Source organism: Mercenaria mercenaria, chromosome 17 (assembly GCF_021730395.1).
Source record: "Mercenaria mercenaria strain notata chromosome 17, MADL_Memer_1, whole genome shotgun sequence".
In the NCBI taxonomy this organism is placed as follows: Eukaryota; Metazoa; Mollusca; class Bivalvia; order Venerida; family Veneridae; genus Mercenaria; species Mercenaria mercenaria.
In genome coordinates, this window is record NC_069377.1 from 59032222 (window position 1) to 59056393 (window position 24172).

The 24172-nt window shown below is 33.5% G+C and overlaps 1 long non-coding RNA gene across 1 annotated transcript; it reads right to left on the bottom strand.

Moving 5' to 3' along the window:
* Positions 1-6027: 6027 nt before the first annotated feature.
* On the bottom strand, positions 6028-10958 carry LOC123535684 (uncharacterized). Its single transcript, XR_008368153.1, has 3 exons — positions 10846-10958; positions 6705-6764; positions 6028-6258 (listed from the first exon to the last, which is right to left on the bottom strand). It is a non-coding gene; the product is annotated as an uncharacterized LOC123535684 (long non-coding RNA).
* Positions 10959-24172: the final 13214 nt, after the last annotated feature.

Here is a 24172-nt window from a genome sequence, read left to right on the forward strand (position 1 = left end):
GGCAGAAAAGACTAAAGCAGTTGAATACCTGAAATAAAAATAAAACTCTAGAAGCTTTTGAGTCACCAGTGATCCAGACAATTTTAATTACTCGATTAAGTTGAACATTTGCAGGTTGGGAGAACTTCAGTAACTGTTGAAATATTTTCTATTTGTGTAAAGTAATAGGTAAATACTTACATTTATGATGGAATAGTGATTTTTCAATTCAGTTGGATCATTGTTGTTATTTGCATAGTCGGTGTTTTCATGAAATTTAAGATTTTTCAGCTGACCTACTGACCTCCATTGGTGCTGTTGTTGTTTTCGTCTTCACGTACCAGAGCGAGGCTCCAGTGGGGAACGACCCCTGGTGTCAAATTATGTTAGGAATAACTCATTTTAGTGAAATAATAACAAAGAATTGTTAAATTTTCTGCTTTTTTGAAGAACATAAATTTGCCGGATGTGTGAAACCGCGTACAGTTTGAAACCGGGTACACTGACTCTACAGTTACAACCAGCCACACATTCGTCTGTAAGCGAGGTACGCAACGGGAGATGAAGATTACTTTTGATTTATCTTGCGATGATAAATTACTAAAGACTTTAAAATTCGAATAAATAATTTTAGTTTTGGGTAACAAAACTACTAACTGTCCTCTGTTTAATATGTGCTTTCTGATATTCAATGTTATTCAAGACTTAGTAACAAATGGTTTATCTTTTCAGCGCGCACATGTTCCGTGCCCCGATTACTATAGAATGTAGGTCAAAATTCATGTTATACAACTACGCTGAAAAATAAGCTTTTACAAACTTTTCTTTGAGAACCTATCACTATTAGTAACACCAAAAAATCAAAAATGCATCTAAATTGGCTAAATGTAAAAACTAGTTGCACACACAGCTAAATGCCATGTAGTTGCAACCATTTGTTTTAGCACGTCCGCTTAGCTCAAGCTATGAGCAATACAACTTGTGAAAATATTGCATCTGGTGTTCACTCGTGAAAGATATTTCAGTCTTACACTGAAACAAAACAAATATCATCTATGTTATGTGGTTAGTCGTGCATTTATTGTGTACTATCTTTTACCTGATACACAAGGCGTGTGTACTGTTTATACACACAGGTAATTATATTCATTTTGTGGTTACAATTTAATGTTGTGTGGTAACTTGGCAATGATAAAATATTTAGTGAAATGTCAGTATATCTTTAAAAGCTAGAAATGTGTCCATGGGACACAGATGACCCCACTACAAGACAAAGGACACAGATCAAATAACTAAGTCAGGGGCCATAACTCCTACACGACTGAATGAATCCGGACGCGAAACCCCAGGTGCACAACTGCACATGCTGACCAACATTCCTGTAAACTTTGGTGACTCTAGGTCAAATACTTTTGGAGCTACGCGCGAAACAACATTAAAATCCGGACGCGAAACCCCAGGTGCACAACTGCACATGCTGAGCAACATTCCTGTAAACTTTGGTGACTCTAGGTCAAATACTTTTGGAGCTACGCGCGACACACACATTAAAATGACCAATTTTTACTAAGTCAGGGGCCATAACTCCTACACGACCGAATGAATCCGGACGCGAAACCCCAGGTGCACAACTACACATGCTGACCAACATTCTGTAAAGTTTAGTGACTCTACGTCAAATACTTTTGGAGCTAGGCGCGACACAACACTAAAATGACCAATTTTTACAAAGTCAGGGGACATAACTCCTACACGACTGAATGAATCCGGACGCGAAACACCAGGTGCACAACTACTAATGCTGACCAACATTCCTGTAAAATTTTGTGTCTCTACGTCAAATACTTTTGGGGCTAGGCGCGACACAACATTCTCGGAAGGACGGACGGACGGATGGACAAGGGCAAATCTATATGCCCCTCCTCCCCCCCCCCCAAAGTGGGGGCATAAAAATCACAGTGAATATACCTAATTAGGGGATTTCTCGTTTATGCGGGCATGCACGTTCTAAGATAGGTCGGCATATCCAAGGAAATACATTATTTTCTTAATGAATGAAGCCACAAGAAGTTTTCTGAATCACGAAGGTCAATACAATCTTTTCTGTCTCACAAAATTGGGTTGATTATACTGTAATTTTGAATATCCAACGTTATACGAGGTTAATCATGAAAGGCCATGAAAAATCTCTTATACCGTCGGTAAATTCAAAATAACAATGTGCTTAAACCTTTTCAAAAGCGCAAACAATATTAGACTGTTTTATATGACTTTCTTAAATATTTTGATAACATAAAAACATTTAGGGTCGGGCCAAAAATTTAGGGTAGGTCGGAATACCAGAAACAAACAATTTTGTTTTAGGCCTAAGTCCTATTTCGGAAGAATTATGCATGGAAATCACAAGTTATATAAAAGTTATACAAATTGCAATATGAATAAGACATTTCGCAGCTTTGCATTTTCTTATTGTCTCACATGTATCGCTGTTGTCCACGCCCAGGATTTAGGATGTTTCCGTTTGAAGTGTCACGTGCTGATTTCATGAAAAAGTATTTTATTCGCCATTTACGTTACTCGACCCTAAATAAATACTGTCATAACCATTGTGTACACTACGGTAGCGCTTTAGCACTGAGACGGAAAGAGTGCTTCAAGCTCTATGTATAGAATGCTGTCAAAATGCGTCTATGATCCGAAAAAAAAACACAATTTCTTCCGATCTAGCCCATATTAATAAGTAAAGACGGAAACTCTAATCATATTGTAAAAAATGACTTTCTTGAAATTATTGTTTTGAGAAACAATCGGTTCTATAGAATATATAGGAAATTCTGTTAAATGTAAATTTGCGGCTTCAATAAAAGGTGATACAAAATGTACTTGATATCATGCTCAAAAGATATTACCTTGAATGATACTGACTTCTGATTTCTGATATATAATCTATATATCTATTCATAAACTGCATCGCATCATTGTGAGTCAACTCAACTCAACTCATATTTGATTAACGTCTCATCTTTGTGTACAATACAATATATAATAAAACCATTAACATATCACTAAGCCACTCCTTCATAGGAATTATAAGAGACTATATAAATCATTGCTAAAATTTCTAATTACAGCCTAGAAATGTTCTATATAATATTTAGCCCATTAATCAACATGTGTATTGGCTATAATAGTATTACACTCTGGTGAAACAAAGTTTGATTCTAAGAAGTAAGTTAAAATGAAAGAAGTAAATTGTAAAGTCAAAGAGTCATCATGGCTGTACCTCGCTTACAAAGGTTCGCAGTTCATACAGGGTACAATTCCGATATAGACTATGTAAGAATCGTTTCTTCCAGATAACTTCAGAAATTCGACTGCAGAATCCGAGGAGAAAAAATATAAGTTTTCCCTAGTACATAAAGGAAGAAGTTGACTAACCTTCCTGTGGCCCTACTTTTGACAAATCAAAATTGGTAAGATAACTAACATGAAGGAATATTCAAAGAACATTTCTGTGAAGTTATTTTCAAATTAGACAACGGTTAAGAAGATACTTGATCATTTTCCTATTTTCAGCTCTGGTAGCCATGCATTTTGACACTTTAAATAATTTAAACACTGTTGATGGAAATTCACCCAACGAACACTTACGTAAAATAATTTTCAGTCTCTTCACAGGCAATTTTCGGCGTAGCTGTCTATGCCAACTTTTGACTTACTTAAAGAACCAACAAAAGTTGTAAATTATAATTCTTCAAGCAAAAGAAAAAAAAAAGAAAAGAAAGAAAGAAAAGAAAAACACGCGGGACTTGACATAAATGAATACATGTATACTTATTTAATTGACTCAAAAAAATTTACTGTTCCATAAAAATTTCCATTACATTTCAAGAAACTGGAGATTCTGTCTTTAATGACGATTATCGGAAAAGCACAAAAATTCGTAATACTGGAGTGTTACCTGAATAATGATTGGTTATTAGTACTCCAAATCTGTACTATTTATGTATACGGTAGTTGACCGTCAAGTTGAGCTCGGCTATCTCTGTATTGTATTTGCGGATTGATTTCCAACGAATGATTAAATTAATTTAAAAGTGTTTGATATAACTTAAAAAATGTGGTCTATATGTTGGTATATCTGCCGAGAAGTGTCAGAAGAAATGCAGTTGCAAAGGAATATTCTGTCGTGAAGTCTAGAAGTAATGCATTTCACATTCAATCCCCACCAACGCCGAATATATTTTTAAAAAATATTCTTGTTAATATTTATGCTGTTTAGAAATATGGAATAGAAACCTCCCAATCATCGTTTTGACAAATTAGAATAATTTGAACACTCTTAGGTAGAAATATTTCCTTATGAAATAATTTCAATGTCGGACTGGTGAGAATGTTGTTTAAAAATATTTCTACATATGGAAATGAGCTTTACGACAAATTTGAATGAATTTATTTTAACCACTGTTTTTGTGAAATTTGACCAAAGAGAGATAAAAGTGTGCAAATATTCAAAAACCGGGCATGCACTTAGTGTCTAGTGATTTTTCAAAGGTTCTATTTCAGGAAGTGGCCACGCCCGTCCGAATCAATACGAATTAATTTGAACAGTACTGGATTAGAATCATTCAAAGGACTTTTTCCACAAACGATATGAACGTAAACTATTATCTCAAGTTCCTTATTTGAAATATAATTTTAATAACGTATTTTTTTTCTACTCATTACTTTGTTGCTGGGACAGAAACAAGATGTCAATTAGAAAGCTTTATTTATTGCCCTGAAACTGTTATTATTACAATATAAGTATTGTATTTTTAATTTCCATGAAATACTATTTGTGAAGTTTATAAATGTTATAATCTACTTCGAAAAATGCAAAAAAAAATGTAATTATAAACAAAATATATTCTGTTATTATCTATAATCTGACTGGTAATCTTTTTAACTTTTATCACTTACAAATTTACAAAAGCATTTTTTTCTGCAGCATAATCGCCCAAAACGTAAAAGCCATCATATATCAGGAAATTCTGTTGTATATGTTAATGCCCATCACCATCTGCATAAAATCTTGTCCTTACGTTATCAAACAGGTTCCTTATGTCCCTGAGAAGCACATTGGCGTCTATAAGAACTACTGCCAATAGTACAATCGCAAGTATACCAACGCCTACATAACCAATGCTTACAGCAGATACCCGTGTATCGCCAGCACTTGTCAACTTTCGAATTGTGGCTGACAGTGTTGACACGTTCACCGCAAGAAGGCGTTGCATTTCTATAATCTTGACCTTAAAGAAAAAGCAAAATATTTTGAAATGAAAAAGGGTATAAGACAATCAAACTAATTCTTGACGCCTGTTTCTATTGTTATTCACATTAAGAAATATAACTGGTAGTACCACTGAATCTCCAAATTTGTTTATAAATGTGAAAACTTTTTAAAAAACGTATTGCATTCGTTTCAAAAGCTGAAAATTGTTTCCTTCAACATATTAATCTTAAAACTTTTTATATAAGCTTTCCTTATATTAAGCAATGGTAAATAGAAGTGGTTTCAGACCAAAACAAAATCTGAGCCTAATTTTTGTCATTTTTCAGATTTCATATATTTTTCAGAAGAGATAACTCATTCAAATTTTATGCATGTTCTACACAAATGCACATATATAGTTGGTAAATTGTACAGAAAACTTTCCTAAAACCTTAATCTGATGTAAAACAGAGAGAATTAAGATTTCATGTTGTTCATACTCCAAAAAGACATAGTGTGGAGAATTTATCTATAATAAAAAACGGGACTTGTAAATACGAATTAAACGCATTTTCTTGATATATGATATAATAATTAGAATGTAATAAAGCTATTCGTTTTAGTTAATGTACATATGTCCCTGCAATTAATTTTATACCTACGACATTTTATATTGTTGTAATGGATAAGTGGATCATATTTATATTCTATGGGAAGGAATTATATATTATAAATTATACCTATTAGTAAGTAACAGCTAATTTGTTGTTTTCATACCTGTAATTGTTCGTCCGTGAGATTTAATTGTGTAATATTACAAGGACAAATGCAGGGCGATTCCGAAATTTGTTCGGTACTTGTTGTAGTTGTCGTTACTGCACTGGAAGAGGATGTCGACGCATTCGTGTACGAAGCTGTGGTTGTTGACGTTGTTGATGTTGATGAGGACGGAGAAGTAACAGTTGATGTTGTGCTTGTTGTTGTTGTACTTGTTGACGTTGTACTTGTAGATGAAGTTGTTACTGGAAATGCAATAGTTTCTGTTCATATCAAGTCTAAAATTTAAACTACAAACATCTTTGATTAATAAGAAAATAAGAATGTCTGTAAGTCTTTTATGAATAATCTTCTACGTATTAAATCTGTATATCAGCTTAAACGGGAATCGCATTAACAGTTAACTACGAAGATTTACGGAGTCTGATGTAATCTTGCTTGGATGTGTTTAATGCTTCCAAAACATCTACTTATAGTCAAGATTTATCTATATTTTCCATTCATTTTTCATAATTGAAGGGGAACAACTGTAACATGCTTCTAGAACAGCTAATTTTAGATTTGGCTATATATTTCTAGTACTTTTTAACGATGGAAGGAAACAGATGTAAAAGGCTTCCGAAACATCAGATACCTATAGATTTAACTATACATTGCAGATGTAGTAATGAAACAAATCAATTGTAAAAACCTGGAACTTCTGTTTTTCCCCTGATAACTAATGCTGAAGCTTCAATGTGCTCAGATGTCACTGCAAAATAGTACTTACATAATAAGAATTGTTTCCTGGTAAAAAGTAATAAGAAAAATAATTACTAAATATATTTTTCTCATATTTGTCATTTCAACATTTGTTGATGATTTATTCAGAGCATGGTTTTGGTAAATGTTGTTGTTAATTATTGTACTTCAATTGCAGATTATTAACTGCTCTTTAATTTAAACAGGTGTCGGCGGCGTGAAGGGTTTTGCACTTTTCATAACAGCTCATGAACATCTGAGTCAACGAATCTGCCATGAGTTTGCTAAATTGCATTGTATGGATTTATTCAACTATTTTAGCAGTGACGTTTATATGCCGTGTTGAGGTCGTAAATGGTTGACCTGTACTTAGAAATGAACTCAGTGTTGCTATTATATTTTAATCTTTGGTATCATGGAGTCCATTCAGTTATTTTAAAACAGAATTCCGCTTAGACTGGTACTTGTTAACATGAGGAGTCTTTTCATAGCTTCTCAATTATTTTTACATGCTGCTATTATTGTGCTACTTTTCCGAGGAGATGTTTTACAAATTTTTAGTGTATAACTGTTTAACTATTTATAGTAACTGACTAAAACTTAGTTAAATGCACCAAGAGAAAATATCTGATAGATATCAAGTTATGACCTTTCAATAAACTATTGTATCATTAGATATTGATTTTAATGTTAAAAAAACTCCTATATATTTTACTTGGCAATATATGCTGGATTATTGTGCATGTGGAGCTGTATGTGTTGAAAAAAGAACCGGCGAGAGTCTTAGTGTTGCTATAATTGTATATAGTGTGGCTAGCTAAACATTTATGAAATGTTTTCTATTTTTAATCTACCACGCAGTACTATTTATAAAGAAAAACATTTTATTACGTGCTTACATAGATACTGTGTAATAAATGCCCATTTTTCAGATTTAATATTTGAACATTAAATATCTTTAGCAAGAGGATCTTTCGCAAAATTAATTACGTTAGAAGTGATAACGTAATGGTTGATATTATAAAAACAATCAATCCCAACTCTGTTACGAATATTTGTACCATTATTTCAAATAAAACGTCAGTGTCACAATTTAACATAATTTGTAAAACGTATGCTTTCAGGCTTTATTGAAATATAATAATTATAACAATATTTCTTTTTTCTTTTAGTCACTTCTGTATGTGAATGTGTTTTTTAAGTCTCCTTTATGCCGTTATGAATTTTTATGAACAAAAATGTTTGTACATTAATATTTATTGAATGTTTATGAAAACGACTTTGATCCTGAAATGCAAAGCTTAGAGACTTTATTACTATTATATGACATTCGAATGCATTTAGATCCTTTTCCCCTAAATTAATTGTTCACTGACAAATAAAAAAGTTCTTTCATTCAAAGAATATCAAAATATTATTGATGATGCTTTTACTAATAACAGTGCGTCCTATCACAAAAAAAGAAAATGACATGGGGCAAGAAACTAATCGACGTCTGAATAAAAACGTATTTCGTTATTGTATGGCAGGACTGGGAAAATGTGAACTTTTATTTATTGATTTACAAGAGAAAACGGTAATTTGGACTCACTTGACAAAATGTTGTCTTACGTGTCAACAGATATAAATGAGATCAGACATTAGCTTGAATGCATTAGTAGTAGGTTGGCAACTTGTAAATAAATCAAATGGAGAAAATAAGCAAGTACTTTAAAATAAATGTTGAACGTGTAGAAAACTATAAAAATATCTTCAAAAGATTAGGACATACTAAGGAATTCAATGATATAAAGTAAAAAACATTTAGTATAGTCTGTAAAGTTAGGAAAGATTACAGGTAAGGGCAATTTCCCGGAAGCACAGAACACCCCAAACGCAGCCATAGAGCCATGCATCGCAAAGTAGGCCCACAACAAAAAGATGCTGTAACGGAAAAATATTGAGTCGGGTTGCTCCAACCAAAAATCCAACAAGAACATTTTAATTATACTCAAAATACAGAAAGATGGGAGTGGGGGTTGTAAGGGGTAGACAAAAGGGACGGATGTTGGGGAAAGTGGAGCAAGAATGAATATTCCAAAGGGAAAGCCACATTCCTCAAACGCAGTGACCCTACAACGTAAACCACAGCAGCGCAGACATCAATGTACAATAAACAAACACGCATACACAACTAACATACACACAAGTAAGAAAAAACAACATTGTGGGGCACCACCCAAGACACACACACACGCACACGCATGCACGCACACACAAACAAGCAGGTAAAGACAACAGTCGGGCACCGCCTACGGACGACCGGCGGCCAAAATTATGGTCTGAACGATAACTTACTCATAGTAAAAGGAGAGGGGATGCAAATGCAAGGGAGCGCAAATGCAATGGGAAAGGATGAGAGGGGGTGATGGAGTAGTGAGGAGATAGAGGAAAGAAACGCAAACAATAAATACGCAACACAAAATTCGAGACAGACAGAAAACATGTTAGAAATAGGGGCACCTATTGACTCAGGATATTCCATAAACCAGATTACAGATATGTTACGAAATGCTACAAAATGTGATGTCATTGCAGTAGTATTGGTTATTGGGTGAAGAAAAGTACGTAGATTAAATATTTTTCCATGGCGGTGCCCCTATTTTCAACTTTTTTTCTGTCCGTCTTTCATTTTGTCTTGTTTGTTGTTAGCGTTCCTTTTCTCTTTCTCCTCCTTCCTCCTATCGCCCCCCTCCCATCCTTCCCCCTTGCATTTGCGCTCCCTTGCTTTTGCATTCCCTCTCCTTTTACTATTTGTAAGTTATCGTGACCACCTTAATTTTGCCTCCGGAATCCTTAGACGATGCCCGATTATTTTTCCTGCTTATATGTGCGCGTGGGTGTGCTTGTGCGACTGTGTGTCTTGTGCGGTGCCCTATAGTATTGTTACATCTTACTTGTATGTTTATGTATATGTGTGTGTGTGTGTTTGTCTTTTGTACGTGAGTGTCTGCGCTGCTGTGGTTTACGTTGTAGGGTAACTCTGATTAAGGAACGTCCTTTTGAATATTCATCCTTGTTCCACTTTCCCTTATACCCCATCCCCCTTCTACCCCCTACCCCTTCATCTCCCCTTTTTTCATAAAATTAAAATGCACTTGTTGGATTGTTGAAGCAACCCGTAATCTGTACTATTTTTCCGTTACAGCTTATTTTTATTGTGGACCTACTTTGCAAATGCGTTGCTCTGTGTTTGTAGTGCTCTGTGCTTCCGAGAAGTCTTACCTTACCTTTGATCTTTTAGAGAAATTTATTCGGGTTGTTGTGCATTGACTAAAATATCAATATTTACAAGGATAGCAAAAATATTTTAACGATAATCCTTGCTGTATTTATTTCAAAATGTCTAAACGTCGTGTTGTATGAAAATTGTTTAGATGTTTTAATAATACGAAATGAAGACATCCGTTTTTACTATTTTAGGAATATCCTGAAGAGATATAACGGTTGTGCAAAATAGATATCATTTTGTACATTTATTGTATACACTCACAGAAAAGCATCTACTAAAACATATTCAAATCCAAATATACTTGAATTATCGCAAATAGAAAATATTAATAGAAGTTCTACAATCTAGATATGCAATGCCTTATTGTTATGATCGTCTGCAATGATAATGACTAAAATGGTATTTTTAGACTGTAACAATTTTACTTTTATATTATGTACTAATAAAAAAAACAATTTTTATTGCACAGCGGATATAAAAGGCTGATAACTGGCCATACAAACAAAGTTACTAATCTATATTTGATTTCTCTATGTATCTTTTATTGCGTTTCAGCAATAGACGTGGACAGGCATACTTTATATAAAAATAGTTTGACAGTGCACATTAACAATTCAAGCATTTGTTAGATAACTGCTTTTGAATACATTATCTGATCAGAAAACAGTCTGATACTTTTGAGTTGTATGTCTATAATTGTTTGTTCGCGAATGCATATGATTGCATATTTTGGTTCGTGCTCCGTAAGCGTGAATCATTATAGAAACTTGACGTCATGATTGTTGACGTTAAATTGTTTAAGGCAAGAGAAAAATACAACCGTCAGGTCCCCATAGTTCCACAGTGACATCAGAAAGAGCCTCACTAAATATGATATGCACACATCGAACCTTAAGTATATCAACTTCAGTTACTCCACTGGTTGGGAATACCTAAAAGCATAAAAACATACTGCTGATTTAATAAATTGGAAAGGATATTACAACTTTTTCACGTTTATATACTGAAATTGTGTTTTGCTGAGCTGCAATTTTAATGCGACATTTTGGCTCTGAATTACATTTCTGATTATAAATAATCATATCACGTATGAAAGTAAACAAGAGAAAACTTACAAGTTAATCATACCTCATTGAGCATGCTATTCATAAAGTGGTTGGAACATCGGCAAATAAGTCGGTAAAAGTATAGAGGCCAGGTTGATACAAAATATGAATATACCGGTATCTAACTTACTGTTTGTAAGCAATGCCGAAAATCAACGGGTTACATATATATACTCATTCATATTAAAATATTACATGGAGTGGGTGGGGCGTATTGTGGTATGCTATAAGGATTAAGTAAGCAAACTGTTGCGCTGTAACAAATACGGCCGTATTCTAAACCGAAAGTACATGCGCTAAAGGAAGTATTGACCAGTAAGTGGGATTTTGATTTGTATTTCAGAAAATAAATGTGTCACTGCTGCGAATAACTATAAATACATAAAAAGTTCAATAGAAGGTTTTAGGCTCGAGTGCAATGTTTACAAATAAATGTTTTGAGTTTTGACATTTTCCCTTTTAAATCTGACACTTCTCTGTATGCTATAAAAGCTTTTTCATATGGGCTTTTCGGCTTAAGATAGGGCCACTTTTGTTACAGCGAAAATTTTACTCACTTAATTCTCACCGCATACCGCCGTACGTCCAGCCCCCTAAGATGAACTCCATTGACATTTATGGAGTTAGTTTTCGAACAGAATCTTTGGCACTAAAAGCGATATAAAATGTTTATTCTATCTTATAGTCGAAAGATGTTATTACACGTTTAAAGACATGCACCTTGTCATTACAAATGTACCTAATCCGTGGCGTTTGGCACCGCATTTACCTTGCGGAACATCTGTTAATACTATGCAAACGTTCTCTAGCATACAAAGTTTGCAAAAAAAAAAAAAAAAAAAAAAAAAAAAAAAAAAAAGGCAACACGTTTGTGTCGCTGACAAAATTCTCCAAATTTAAAATCGCTTATCACTATGTTGAAATCTTGCTGCTTTGAGATATACAATTAGCCCTTCAATTTTTCAATTGAAATATTGTTGTAGTGGCGTTAGATACAATCGCTATGTTAGACTATAAAATAACTTCTTACCGTAGGCGATGCACCATCACTTGATAAATCTTTCATATTTCCACTTGCATTTAAGCAAGCATCTTCTGAATACTGCATGGTATAATTAGAATCTGTTGTTGATTGAGACATCACTGAGATCTCAGAAATAAATGCTGGATCAATTGTACTGCCTAGATCAATCTCAGATACGTCAATCTGAATTAGAGTTGGACAATAAATATATAAAAAAAAAGTTGAATCCCGGGATTACTACACTGTAAATAATTGTAACCTTTTGCGAAACTAATTTGTCATAAAGAATTTATTTTAAATGCAGAAAACTCTAATGACATGTTTTAACTAGCGGTGTGTGAAGACCTGCATAATAATATGAATTATTGAATATGTTAATGATCATCCAAGGAAAGATGTGCGGTCAATCTGATAAATGCGAGAGGCAGGGGGATTTGGGGAGGGTGCCAAGGCGTCAGCCGTGCCCCCGTATTTATCATACTAACCCTACACTTTACTGTGGAGGGAGGGTCTTTAACAAACTCAATAACTGATATGTTTTAGTGGCCACCTTTTAGCCTAACCTAATATGAAAAGATACTGACCCGCCACAGAATTGTAAGAGGTCACCAACATGTTTCCAACATTTTACCAATGGTAATGTTAGAATCTTGTGAGAGGTACAGCAAAATGAAATGGGCCGCGCCATGAGAAAACCAACATAGTGGGTATGCGACCAGCAAGGATTCAGACCAGCCTGCGCATCCGCGCAGTCTGGTCAGGATCCATGCTATTCGCTTTCAAAGCCTACTACAATTAGAGAACCCGTTAGCGAACAACATGGATCCTGACCAGACTGCGCGGATGCGCAGGCTGGTCTGGATCCATGCTGGTCGCAAAGCCACTATGTTGGTTTTCTCATGGCGCGGCTCAAATGTAGTCATTTGCTTAAAATTTGCATTTCTATATTATAGTAAGTATTCTTACTCCTACTTTGGCTTTGTGTATCTTTATCATAAGTAAAATAGAATAAATCCAATTCATGCATACATACAATTAGATTTTAATCATTTGGTTAAATGCCTTGAAATTTTACGCTATTTTAATAAATTGCAATTTTATGCCTTAACATGTATTTTTCCGATGCTAAAAATCGGGAACATCAGTATTTCGAATAGTGTTGCATTTACACTAACTAAGATAACTTGAGAGTTTTATAGCAACCTTTCTAAATATAAGGACAAAAAAACCAAAAACAAAAAAAACTTTTCATGTCCAAAATTACTAAATTTTACAAAAAAAAATATACCCCATCAAACCCGTTTTTTGATTATAAATTTTAAATTAATCGTGAAGTTTTAAATTTTTAAAACACTTTAAAACTACCGCTTGGGTGTTCTTTAGAACTTCACTTTGTGAAGTGTCAATGATATCGTCTAACATTTTAGCAGAAATCAGTTAAAAAGTGATAAAACGGTCAACACTTTTGTCATTAGCAATTAAGCTTTAAATGTAGAAATGCATTTGACATTACTAAAATATAAAAAAAACTAACAGTGCATGCGCAGCTGAATATTTCATTTAATGACATAACATTGTAAGAGTCATTTGTAAAATAAAACTGTGGTTATGAATACATTTATTAAGTATGGACTATCTTTACTGTAACACTGTTTAATACCATACAGATAAGGATGTTTATTTTATGTTTACATACTGTATAGCAACTGTGTTTTTCTTTAAATAGCTATATACCTTAAAGTTTTCATTTCATCGTAATCACCTAAATGGCTATTTGAGATAATCGTTGGCATTTTTCATCCATATGAAGCAAGATAGATATCTTCATTGCCTCCTCATAGGGAGAATATAGCACATAAATATAAAATTATACAATATGCATAGCATTATATAAAAAAACAAAACAGAACACATATTGACAAAGTATTAGCAAACAATTACATTACATTACATACATATTGACAATTTATATTATATTAGACAAATTATTTAAAAAAAAACAACAACAAGCTGTTATAGTTTTCAAATAATTATTGAGATGTCACGAGTCCTACAACTTGCCGAAACGAAACACAAGTTTGATAGGGGATGACAAAGAAATGGCAGAAAATTCTCAATGTATATGAGATTCAAGTACAATACTTACGTTGATTATCCACACCGTTGGAGACAGTTACTATCAATGTACTTAAATACATTTTTGTCTAATATAATTAAAGAAAATGATCAGTCCTTTTTCATGTACATATACAAGAATGCTTTACTGACTATTTGTAAACATTTTATTGATTCTGTGTGGAATGAAAGCTAGACATACCAGATAACATGTGAAACAATTGTTTATCTGGCTGCTTCTGTATTAGGTCAGTATATAGCTTAAAATTTATTGAGAAGTGTAACCAAAGTTGCTCTCTGCTGGCGCTGTTCACTGAACAAAAAAACAAAAGATGTTTAACTAGGTTGTCCGTCGATTTATAACATTTGTAACAAACAACATTGTAAGACTTGGGAAAAAAGTGCGCCAATAATTTCAACAGAAACTTGCATATACTTCAATAACCGTTAAAGGTTCTATCAGTAGCAGATAAATACCACTGTATACAAATGTTACGACGAAATATGTCACGAATTACTAAAACGTCTTCTAGACATGCTTAAAAATTCATGCTGAAAAATGATTTGTATATTATTTTCGACCATTCCCTTCCATGTGTATTTCGATGGAAAAATGAAAAATACCTATTGTAACAAAAGTATTTAAAACTGACATCAGATTCTATTTCTTACACAAACGACAAATATCAGGTATGAATCCCGTAATCATGCTAGATTTGTTTAAATACGCTATAAGGCGGTTTACAAACACAATTTTTATAATTGACTGTGAATGTAACATACACAATTGACATAAAAATGTTATTTTTCTTTTATCTATCTCAGCCTCGATTGGTAAAATCCCAAGTAGGTGTAGAGATACATCATTGTTTGTTGATCTAGAAAGCCCCTGCATAAATTTTATACAGAACCTCTGAGAAACTTTTAGTTTATACAAGTCATTTTTGGTGTGACAAGACCAGAGCTCAAATCCATACAAAGCTTTTGGAAGTACAACACTACTGTATGTACGTTTTGCTGATATAGGATGTACCCCACCTAGAATCTCATGAATGTACTTTTAATTTTCTGACAACTTTCTGTGACATTTTTGCTTATATTCAGAAAATTATCATATAATACACCAAGGTGGACATGCTGTATTTCTTGAGTGACTGTATCTGGCCCTAATCTCCAGTTTCTGTCACTTAGATGTTTCTGTTTAGTAGCTATAACTGCAGATTTGCTAGCGTTATAAAATATCTGTTATTTATACTATATTTATAGCATAATTCCATTATTTTTGCTAAGCCACGTTGAGAAAATGACAACAGTACCATATCATCTGCTGATGTGTGACATGAACATTTTATGTTATACATAGACATGCCGTATGGACCGTTCTGCAATTCATTTAAAAGGTCATTGATGAACACAAGATATAGGAAAGTGCTCAGGACCCCACCCTGTCTGGTTCCTTGAAGAACTGGAAACCATCGAGAATATTGGCAATTACTGCGCACACAGCTAGTCATACCCTGGTTTAATTTATATATTGCCTTATATATTTCGCGGCATAAACAAAATCTGAATAGTCTGACCATCAATATTTCATGTGGGACACGGTCAAAGGCCTGCTTAACGTCCAAAAAGAAAGAGAAAAGGGAGTTCTTGTTTTCATCAGAAAAAAACCACCTAATTGTAATTAAATGCTATGTTTAACATTTAGCCTGCTGGCGGCAACTGATTCTGCCTTTGCGACCAGTGCAGACCGAGATCACCCTCCACGTCTATGCGATCTGTTCATGGTCTGCACCGTTCGCTATTCAGTCTGTAAATGTTCATTGAACTCCCCTTTGAATAATAAATGGTATTGCCCATATTGAATGATGGCCAAGTTCATAATAGAAATTTAGCACAGATGGCAATGGGATGGTATTTGTTTGTTTGAGCGTAAGACGTAATTATTTCAATCGAATAGGAACCAAATAGCACGTTTTCATAGCAAAGTCAAGAAAGAAAATATTAAAAACATGGTATTCATGAGTTAAAGATATAGTTACTCTACACGTAATGGCTTTTATATTTGAGCCGCGCCATGAGAAAACCAACATAGTGCCTTTGCGACCAGCATGGATCCAGACCAGTCTGCGCATCCACGCTGTCTGGTCAGGATCCATCCTGTTCGCTTTCAAAGCCTATTGCCATTAGAGAAACCGTCAGCGAACAGCATGGATCCTGACCAGACTGCGCGGATGTGCAAGGCTGGTCTGGATCCATGCTGTTCGCAGAGCCACTATGTTGGGTTTCCCATGGAGCGGCTCATTTCTTTTCAAAGTTTTACAACATTTCATCCTTTTAGCAAACGGAGAAAAATATAAGATTTTTTAAATACTTTTTATATATATTTATAATCAGATACATGCCGCAATTGTATTTCAATAAAGGCTTATCCTGACAAAAGCTAGAACACAAGAGGCGATGAAATGAACAGTAATTACTAATGCTCTCTAAAAGTCTCGGTTGCAAACTGGAACATTAATTATTTTGTTCCTTATTCATTACATTGGTCTTGACGTGTTACGTGGTTGTTGTATTCAGTACACTGCAAATTTAATTTGCCTGACAGCGGATACATTAACAATTTGCAGCGTGCTTTCATTAAATATGGCGGGGAAAAGACTTACATTTCTTACCTTTGATGTAGTTCTTCTTGTTACTGAGACCAAAATTGTAAATTTTAGATTGAATTACGGAAATTAACTTCGAAAACATAATGTGCTTTAAATGTCAGCAAAAACCTTAAGCGGGATAACATAATCTCTTTAATGTTTAACAGTGGCATTACATCCTAATACTTTTAAAGATGAAAAGCGTATTTATTGATCTTCTTAAATTCAGAGGACATTTACGTTCCGTTAAAGAAAAAGGAAGTGTATTTACCTGAATTGTGGTGCTAACATTTGTGTATACAGCCTGGTACAATACTGTTGTGTTAACGTCACCTGGCAGTGCATATCCTGAAAAGAATGAGCTTCTGTTGATATCTCCAATTATGAGTGCTGGAACCACAAGGCTTGCGACAGTCCGACACCTGCGATCCTGCATTGTCAATCCTGCTTTCGTAACAGTTTCCAATTCATAGCTTAAAAGCAAACAGCATGGACTGACAACTGCCGTGCGCAGGTGTCGGAACATGCTGGGCGCAAAGCCACTATGTGGTTTCATGCGACAGCTCAATTACGTTGATGATTCTCACAAGGAGCGACTGATATTTATCAATAATTGCGTACTTAATTGCTGTTAATTTCTTGTTAGAATATGAACCTGTTTAATAACGTTTTATGTTTATTTGTGTACCTTTATTGTGTAAAAGATTATTTAAGTTAATAGTTCTGGTAATATAATGATTCAGTTGTGAGAAAGTCGTTTCCGTTTAAACAAGGCCATTTTTAGCCCTATCGCTATGTACCATGTTTCGCCTCAATGCAGCAATGGCTGTTTAGTACAATTTCAAGGTTCCATGTTTATCAGAAGGTGCAAAGCAATTCATTTGGCTCTCTGTCGACATTACATTTGACACAGCTTCATTACATCTCAATATCATTACCGTCGACTCCAATCAATGATGTATAGATTCACGTATTAGTGTATCTGTTCATCAGTGAATGATTGCGTACATGTCCAGTTATTTGGCTATTATCGTATGTAGGACAATATCAAATGTACTCATTGTATAATTTTAGTATGTGACTTTGTGTCTCTTATTGTGAACATGATTACAATTACAACAAATATGCTGGTTTTATAGACTTTTCATTTGATAGTGGTTGCTCTGTTGTTGAAATATGATGATTTATTTCGGCACAAGAACTATACAGGGTTTTACAAAACATTCTTATACTGTTAAAATTCACATATTGCAATATTAATAAATAATAGATAATAAATAAAATGGATTAATAAATATATTAATGATACAAAGTTAACCATGATATCATCCAATACCAAGGATAACACAAAAAAGCGCCAGCGCTTGATTTCCATTGTGGTCTTTGCATGTGGCATGACATAGAGGGCACTATTTAATTTTGAACACTATTACAAACATTTATTAATATATCACGAATAATTCTAATTAGATATATCAAGGTGACTGACATCAATTATTCTGAAAATATAACTATCGTACAGAACCATCTCAGAAAATATGCATACAGTTAATTTACTTTTATGTTTGGGAATTGACTCTGTAATCCTCACTGATAGCTGGTTAAGTAATAAACTGTGTAAATTATTAAGAAATAGTTTAACCTAGCCGAAGAAAACAACAAATTTTAAAAATGTATTACATGTAACTTTAAATTTAAAAATTTAGAAGATATTTAAAAACTGTTCATTAAATGTTTTTTGGAGGCATCCTTAAAAACTGCTAATTTTGTAATGTTTGTGATTTCAGAAGGTAGCCCATTCCATAGTTTGGCTCCTAAAAAACAAAATGATTTTGATCCCGACCCCTTTACCTTAGGAAGACCATAACCCCCTTTATTCCTGAAACGGGTATTATATCTATGTAAAGAATCTTGAGCAATAAAATAATCATTCATATACCCAGGGGCCATATTGTTTCTGACTTTAAAAACATGACACAACATCAAATAATTAACCCTTTTATCAACTGGTAACCAATTAAGTCTATTAAAATGTTCAGAACTAATATGGGATCTGGGATCAAGATCAAGTACCAACCGAACCATTTTATTTTGAGTAACTTGTAATTTATTTTTCAAATTCTGAGTCAAACTGTTGTACCAAACTGAGCTAGCGTAATCGAAGTGACATTGAACCAATGACATAACAAGTAACTTTTATGTTAAATGTTAAATTTATGACATAGCAAGTAACTTTTATGTTAAATTCTCTTTGCCACTGAAGTAGCTGTTTTAAGTAATAAACCGGAAATTATTACGTAATTATTATGAAACTGACCCGATAAAACATACGTCACCTTGGTGATCAAGACTATAACATTATTCCGAGGATGTCACCTAATTAGACCGGATCATAAAAGTTACTGAATCATACAAGATGTCTTTGGTATGACATAACTTTTATGCCCTTCGGTCATCAGTGTCATAATTAGTACGCACTCGGATTAATATATCACGTGGCGGAGCTGTTTTGTAAACCAAAAATAAACATATCACATGATATCTAAAATTTTAAAATCTATAAGAATATACATTGGAACTTTGATGGACATTTCCTTTTAAAACCATGTTTATTTAGATAAAAAAAAATCTAAATTCGTAAGATCTGGATCAAATGAAGGACTTAAATTTCAACTGGAATTTATTTACTGAAGGAAAATTTATAATATATATGATATTGTAAATCCATCTATGTAAGCTATTTCAGAGATACTTGCACTATTAAATGTTCCGGCGTCTGTTGTCCACTGTTCGCTTTAAATAAACACTGTATATGTATATTAACCAAATCTGGACATAACTATCCTTGTATTGGCATCTCTATAGTTCGTTAAAGCAACCTACCTTGACTACATTTTCCGCCTTGAAAATAACTGCACGATTACTTGGTAAAATTGATTTTTTTTAGAAAATACAGATTGTGTATGTATAAGTTTATTTATAGTAACACGGTTGTTAATTTAACCGACTCTCAGAATTTTTTAGATGTTTTTATACGTTGGGAATCGGAAGGTTTAAACCAAAATGAAATATGCAGTGCACAGATACTGAAATAATAATAAATATAATTAGAATGATCGCCAGACTTCACGCTTAAATACCATGTTTATCTGGTGGTGTAAAAACTAAATGTTAGTACATCGATTGTGTAGGATCTAAATTTTTAATTTGTATATTTTTTCGCTCATATGATTTAAAAATTCAATAAGTTTGAAATGGTTACGATTTTCAATTTCCCATTTAATTAACTATTTAGAAAAATAACCCTTAAATGACATAAATTTTAGCGGCGTAGCGATCTCCAACTTTTTGAAAAAACACTGTAAGTTAAGCGTTCATCTAATAATCCAATTTAATTCGATTAAATCAAAAGTAATTCAATACATTTGCTTGAATTTATACACTTCCATTGATCAAAAATTATTGATTTATTTGTTTAAGAATGTTTATAAGCGTTGATAAAAATCACGTTTAAAAAACATGGACGCTCGGGTCTGCCACTCGTCTTTGTTTATCATCTTTGAAATAGTAATTAAACAGATTGCTTATACAACACGATCTCTCCTATTGACACATTTAAACAATTTCATAAAAGTTTATGAACAGACTAGCGTAACTTTACCATAAGTTTGTTTGTTCATCCAAATCTTGTCAGTTATTACTGTAAAAGTGTATATATTCGCGGGTTGAAATGTTTGCGAAATGCCGATTAAAGACGTTTTGCGAGTGGAAATACTCGTGAATCGCAAAAAAAAAATGAACTGCCACAGCTACGTTTGTGAGCGTGGACATTTTTGATGGCTGATATTTTTGCGAATTTTTTGATATTTTAATTAGCGAAATTCGCGAAGATTTTCGCATAGCAAACTTTTCCGCTAATACAGTGCTTCGCATAGTTGCATTCTATGTTTTCTTATTTGTAAACATTTTCAATAGCATCACACATGTCGTGTGCGATAGAGAATATGAGTATATAGATAAACATGTACTTGAAGTACACTCGTAGTAAACATGAATGTAAGTGTGTAATGATTTGATCAGCTGGAAAATGTCAAATTGTGAGACTAATAGTATTGAAAACTGCAAATACATTTAAAAATCTTTCTAATAAGCATGCGTATACGGACGCACAATGACAATGACACGATAATAGTAAATAACCTTGCACGTGATATGGGCTCCCTGCACTGCTGTCAAACCCACCGCAGAGCTGGGTGTTAAACGGACAATTCATATAGCATTTAGAGAAATCATTCGTCGGTGGGCTGGTTTCATCTATGTCAGCACAATAACATTTGTTCATCCCCTATAAGAATAAAAAAGTCCATTAATTTATCATGTCTTTCCAATCGTGTGGGGATTATTGGGTTATAATTATCTCGGTTTGTGATAATTTACTGGTTGTGAATTTATCTGCACCCAAGTTTCAACATAAAAGCTATACTGAAATAAACAGCTGTAGAGATGAAGACTGACATTTAACCTTTGCACTGCTAATTTTCTAAAATGGACTGGTCCATAATTCAATTTAGGCAGCACCACTTATTATTCAAATGGGCGTTCAATGAAAATTTACTGACTGAATAGCGAACAGTGCAGACCACGACCAGCCTGCATGATCTGCACTGATTACAAAGGCAGAATCATTTGCCGCCAGCAGGATAAAGGTTAAAGAAACGGTGTTATATGAGTTTCAAATTACTAGATTACACTGAAAGTATATCATAAACATTGATCTCGTTAGTTGTCTCAGATGAGAGGACCGTCGTATGATGTATCGGGGCGTCGTGGGTATAAAATAACAATCACAGAAATGACAAATAATAATGCAATTACTTTGAACGTACATGTCATAGGATAAAATAACGGTACATGTAAATCTCTTTGAAGTTTTGGTTGCTTTATTTCATTTTCCCCGTTTTTGTCCAGTCTGATGTCCCTACTTTTGCCAAAATACTCCAATCCTTATATATGGTTCAAGGGAAGTGAATCATCGCCTCCTTTACTAATCTTCCGAACATTTTGGCATGTGCCTTATTGTAATTAAGGTGATACCACGTTTTGAATTTCCAATTAATGACTAAAAACAAAGAATATTCAGTTCTTTCTAACTATCATTATGTTATGATTCAACCTAATGTTTTTCTTTATCAGGAAAGAACAATTTTCATATCTTAATTATCGAGTCTTGGCACAATGAACTAAAACAATAGAAATCCTTACGTGACTTCAGTGAGCTCAACAAAACAATTTCAAGCACAAATATTGATTTGGGATGTATAGTAAGTTACATAATACAATTTCCTACCATGATACTTACAAAAACAATGCATATGCAGAATGGAGATATAATTAAAAAAAAATAATTTTAGCAGGTCGTGAAAACTAATGCCAAAATTTGACAGATGTACGATGACTCATGACATAATTAAATTTGCTCTTATTTCTTCCTTCCAACTGTAGCCAACAACACATAAAGTAAAACAAAAACATATTGTTAACTTGCTGTCGTTTTGTCTATCCCTCCTATCCAAATCACATAAGAATTCCTATAGTTTCAATCACCTGTCACTAATTATGGACATTCACAGCGTTGCAATTGCATTAGACAAAACACATTCCTTATTTTCACATAGGTATTGGGGATTTATCTAATAAGCACGTATATTGAAAATGAAAGTTTAATACCAATTGTGTATTAATTACAATAATGCTAAAATATCTCAGCCGAGACGTGTCCTTAATCACGATCTGGTCACTTCAAAGGTCTATAATTTGAAACGTTTACATTTTTATACTCTGAGAAATAATCCAGTTATATTTGGATATATTACATGATTTATATTATTAGGTAAATTGCATTTTCTTTGAGGGTGGGTCGGATGACAAAACAATATATAAGTTCAATAATGGGTCTAATAACAATACTAACAGAATGTTGTATTACTACCAAGATCTGAAAACAGTAAACAGAAGCAAGAAATAACGAAACAAACCTTCTTCCAAGATCTGAAAACAGTAAACAGAAGCAAGAAATAACGAAACAAACCTTCTTCCAAGATCTGAAAACAGTAAACTGAAGCAAGAAATAACGAAACAAACCTTCTTCCAAGATCTGAAAACAGTAAACTGAAGCAAGAAATAACGAAACAAACCTTCTTCACTGACGACGCAAGCTTCCTTTTAGATGGTAGCAGAAAAGCACTTGAAACCCTAATAAATACATTGGATAATTTTGGAAACGTATCTGGTCTAAGACTGAACGTATCCAAATGTGTAGCTTTAAAAACTGGTTCATTAAAACACTCAAATGTTATATTCTGTAGCAACAAAAAGTTTACATGGACATCAGTGCAACCAACAACATTAGGAATGGTATTTTCGAATGATTCAAACCCAGACACATAAATTGAATTTAGAACCAAAACTAGCAGAATTTAAGCATACACTACTTTCTTGGAGTAAATGGAACTTATCATTAATTGGAAAAAATAACAGTACTTAAACGTTTGCATTTCCTAAACTAATTTATCCATTAACAGTTGTAAGAAATCACACACATGAAACAACTTTAGATTTAAAAAGAAGCATGTTTAACTTCCTGTGGGACGCAAAACCAGAAAAAGTAGCGATAAATATAATTATACAAGATTATGAAAATGGAGGTCTCCAAATGATAGATTTAGATTCCTTTATAATTTCCTTAAAGCTGGCTGGGTTAAAAGACAACACTACTCCAAGAAAATAATGCACAATGGAAAATACTCTCTAAACTTCAAAATCTCGGACGTACACTCTTTTTCAAGTTTAACTGTCACCCGACGGATATACAAAAATTAACTTAAAATATAAATTTCTTAAAGAAATATTGAATGATTGGTGCTCATAAATTATCATACAAATAATGAAATCATTTGACATCAACTACTATAGTATAATCACCACTTGAAAGATAAAAGAGGAAATGTTTTCTTTTACAGAAAATGGTTTGACAAAGGGATACTATTCTTAAAAGATATTTGCGATTACAGATTTAAAAAATTCTGTTCGTTCGATTTCGTTAAAAATCTTTACGATATATCAGAAGATGATTTTATGTTATATCATAAAATAATAGGGGGAGTAAAAGCCAACTGGAAACTGAGATTAGAACATGAAGACATAAATACAATAGTACAGCAAGAATATTTGGTTTCAAAAATAAGACAAGAT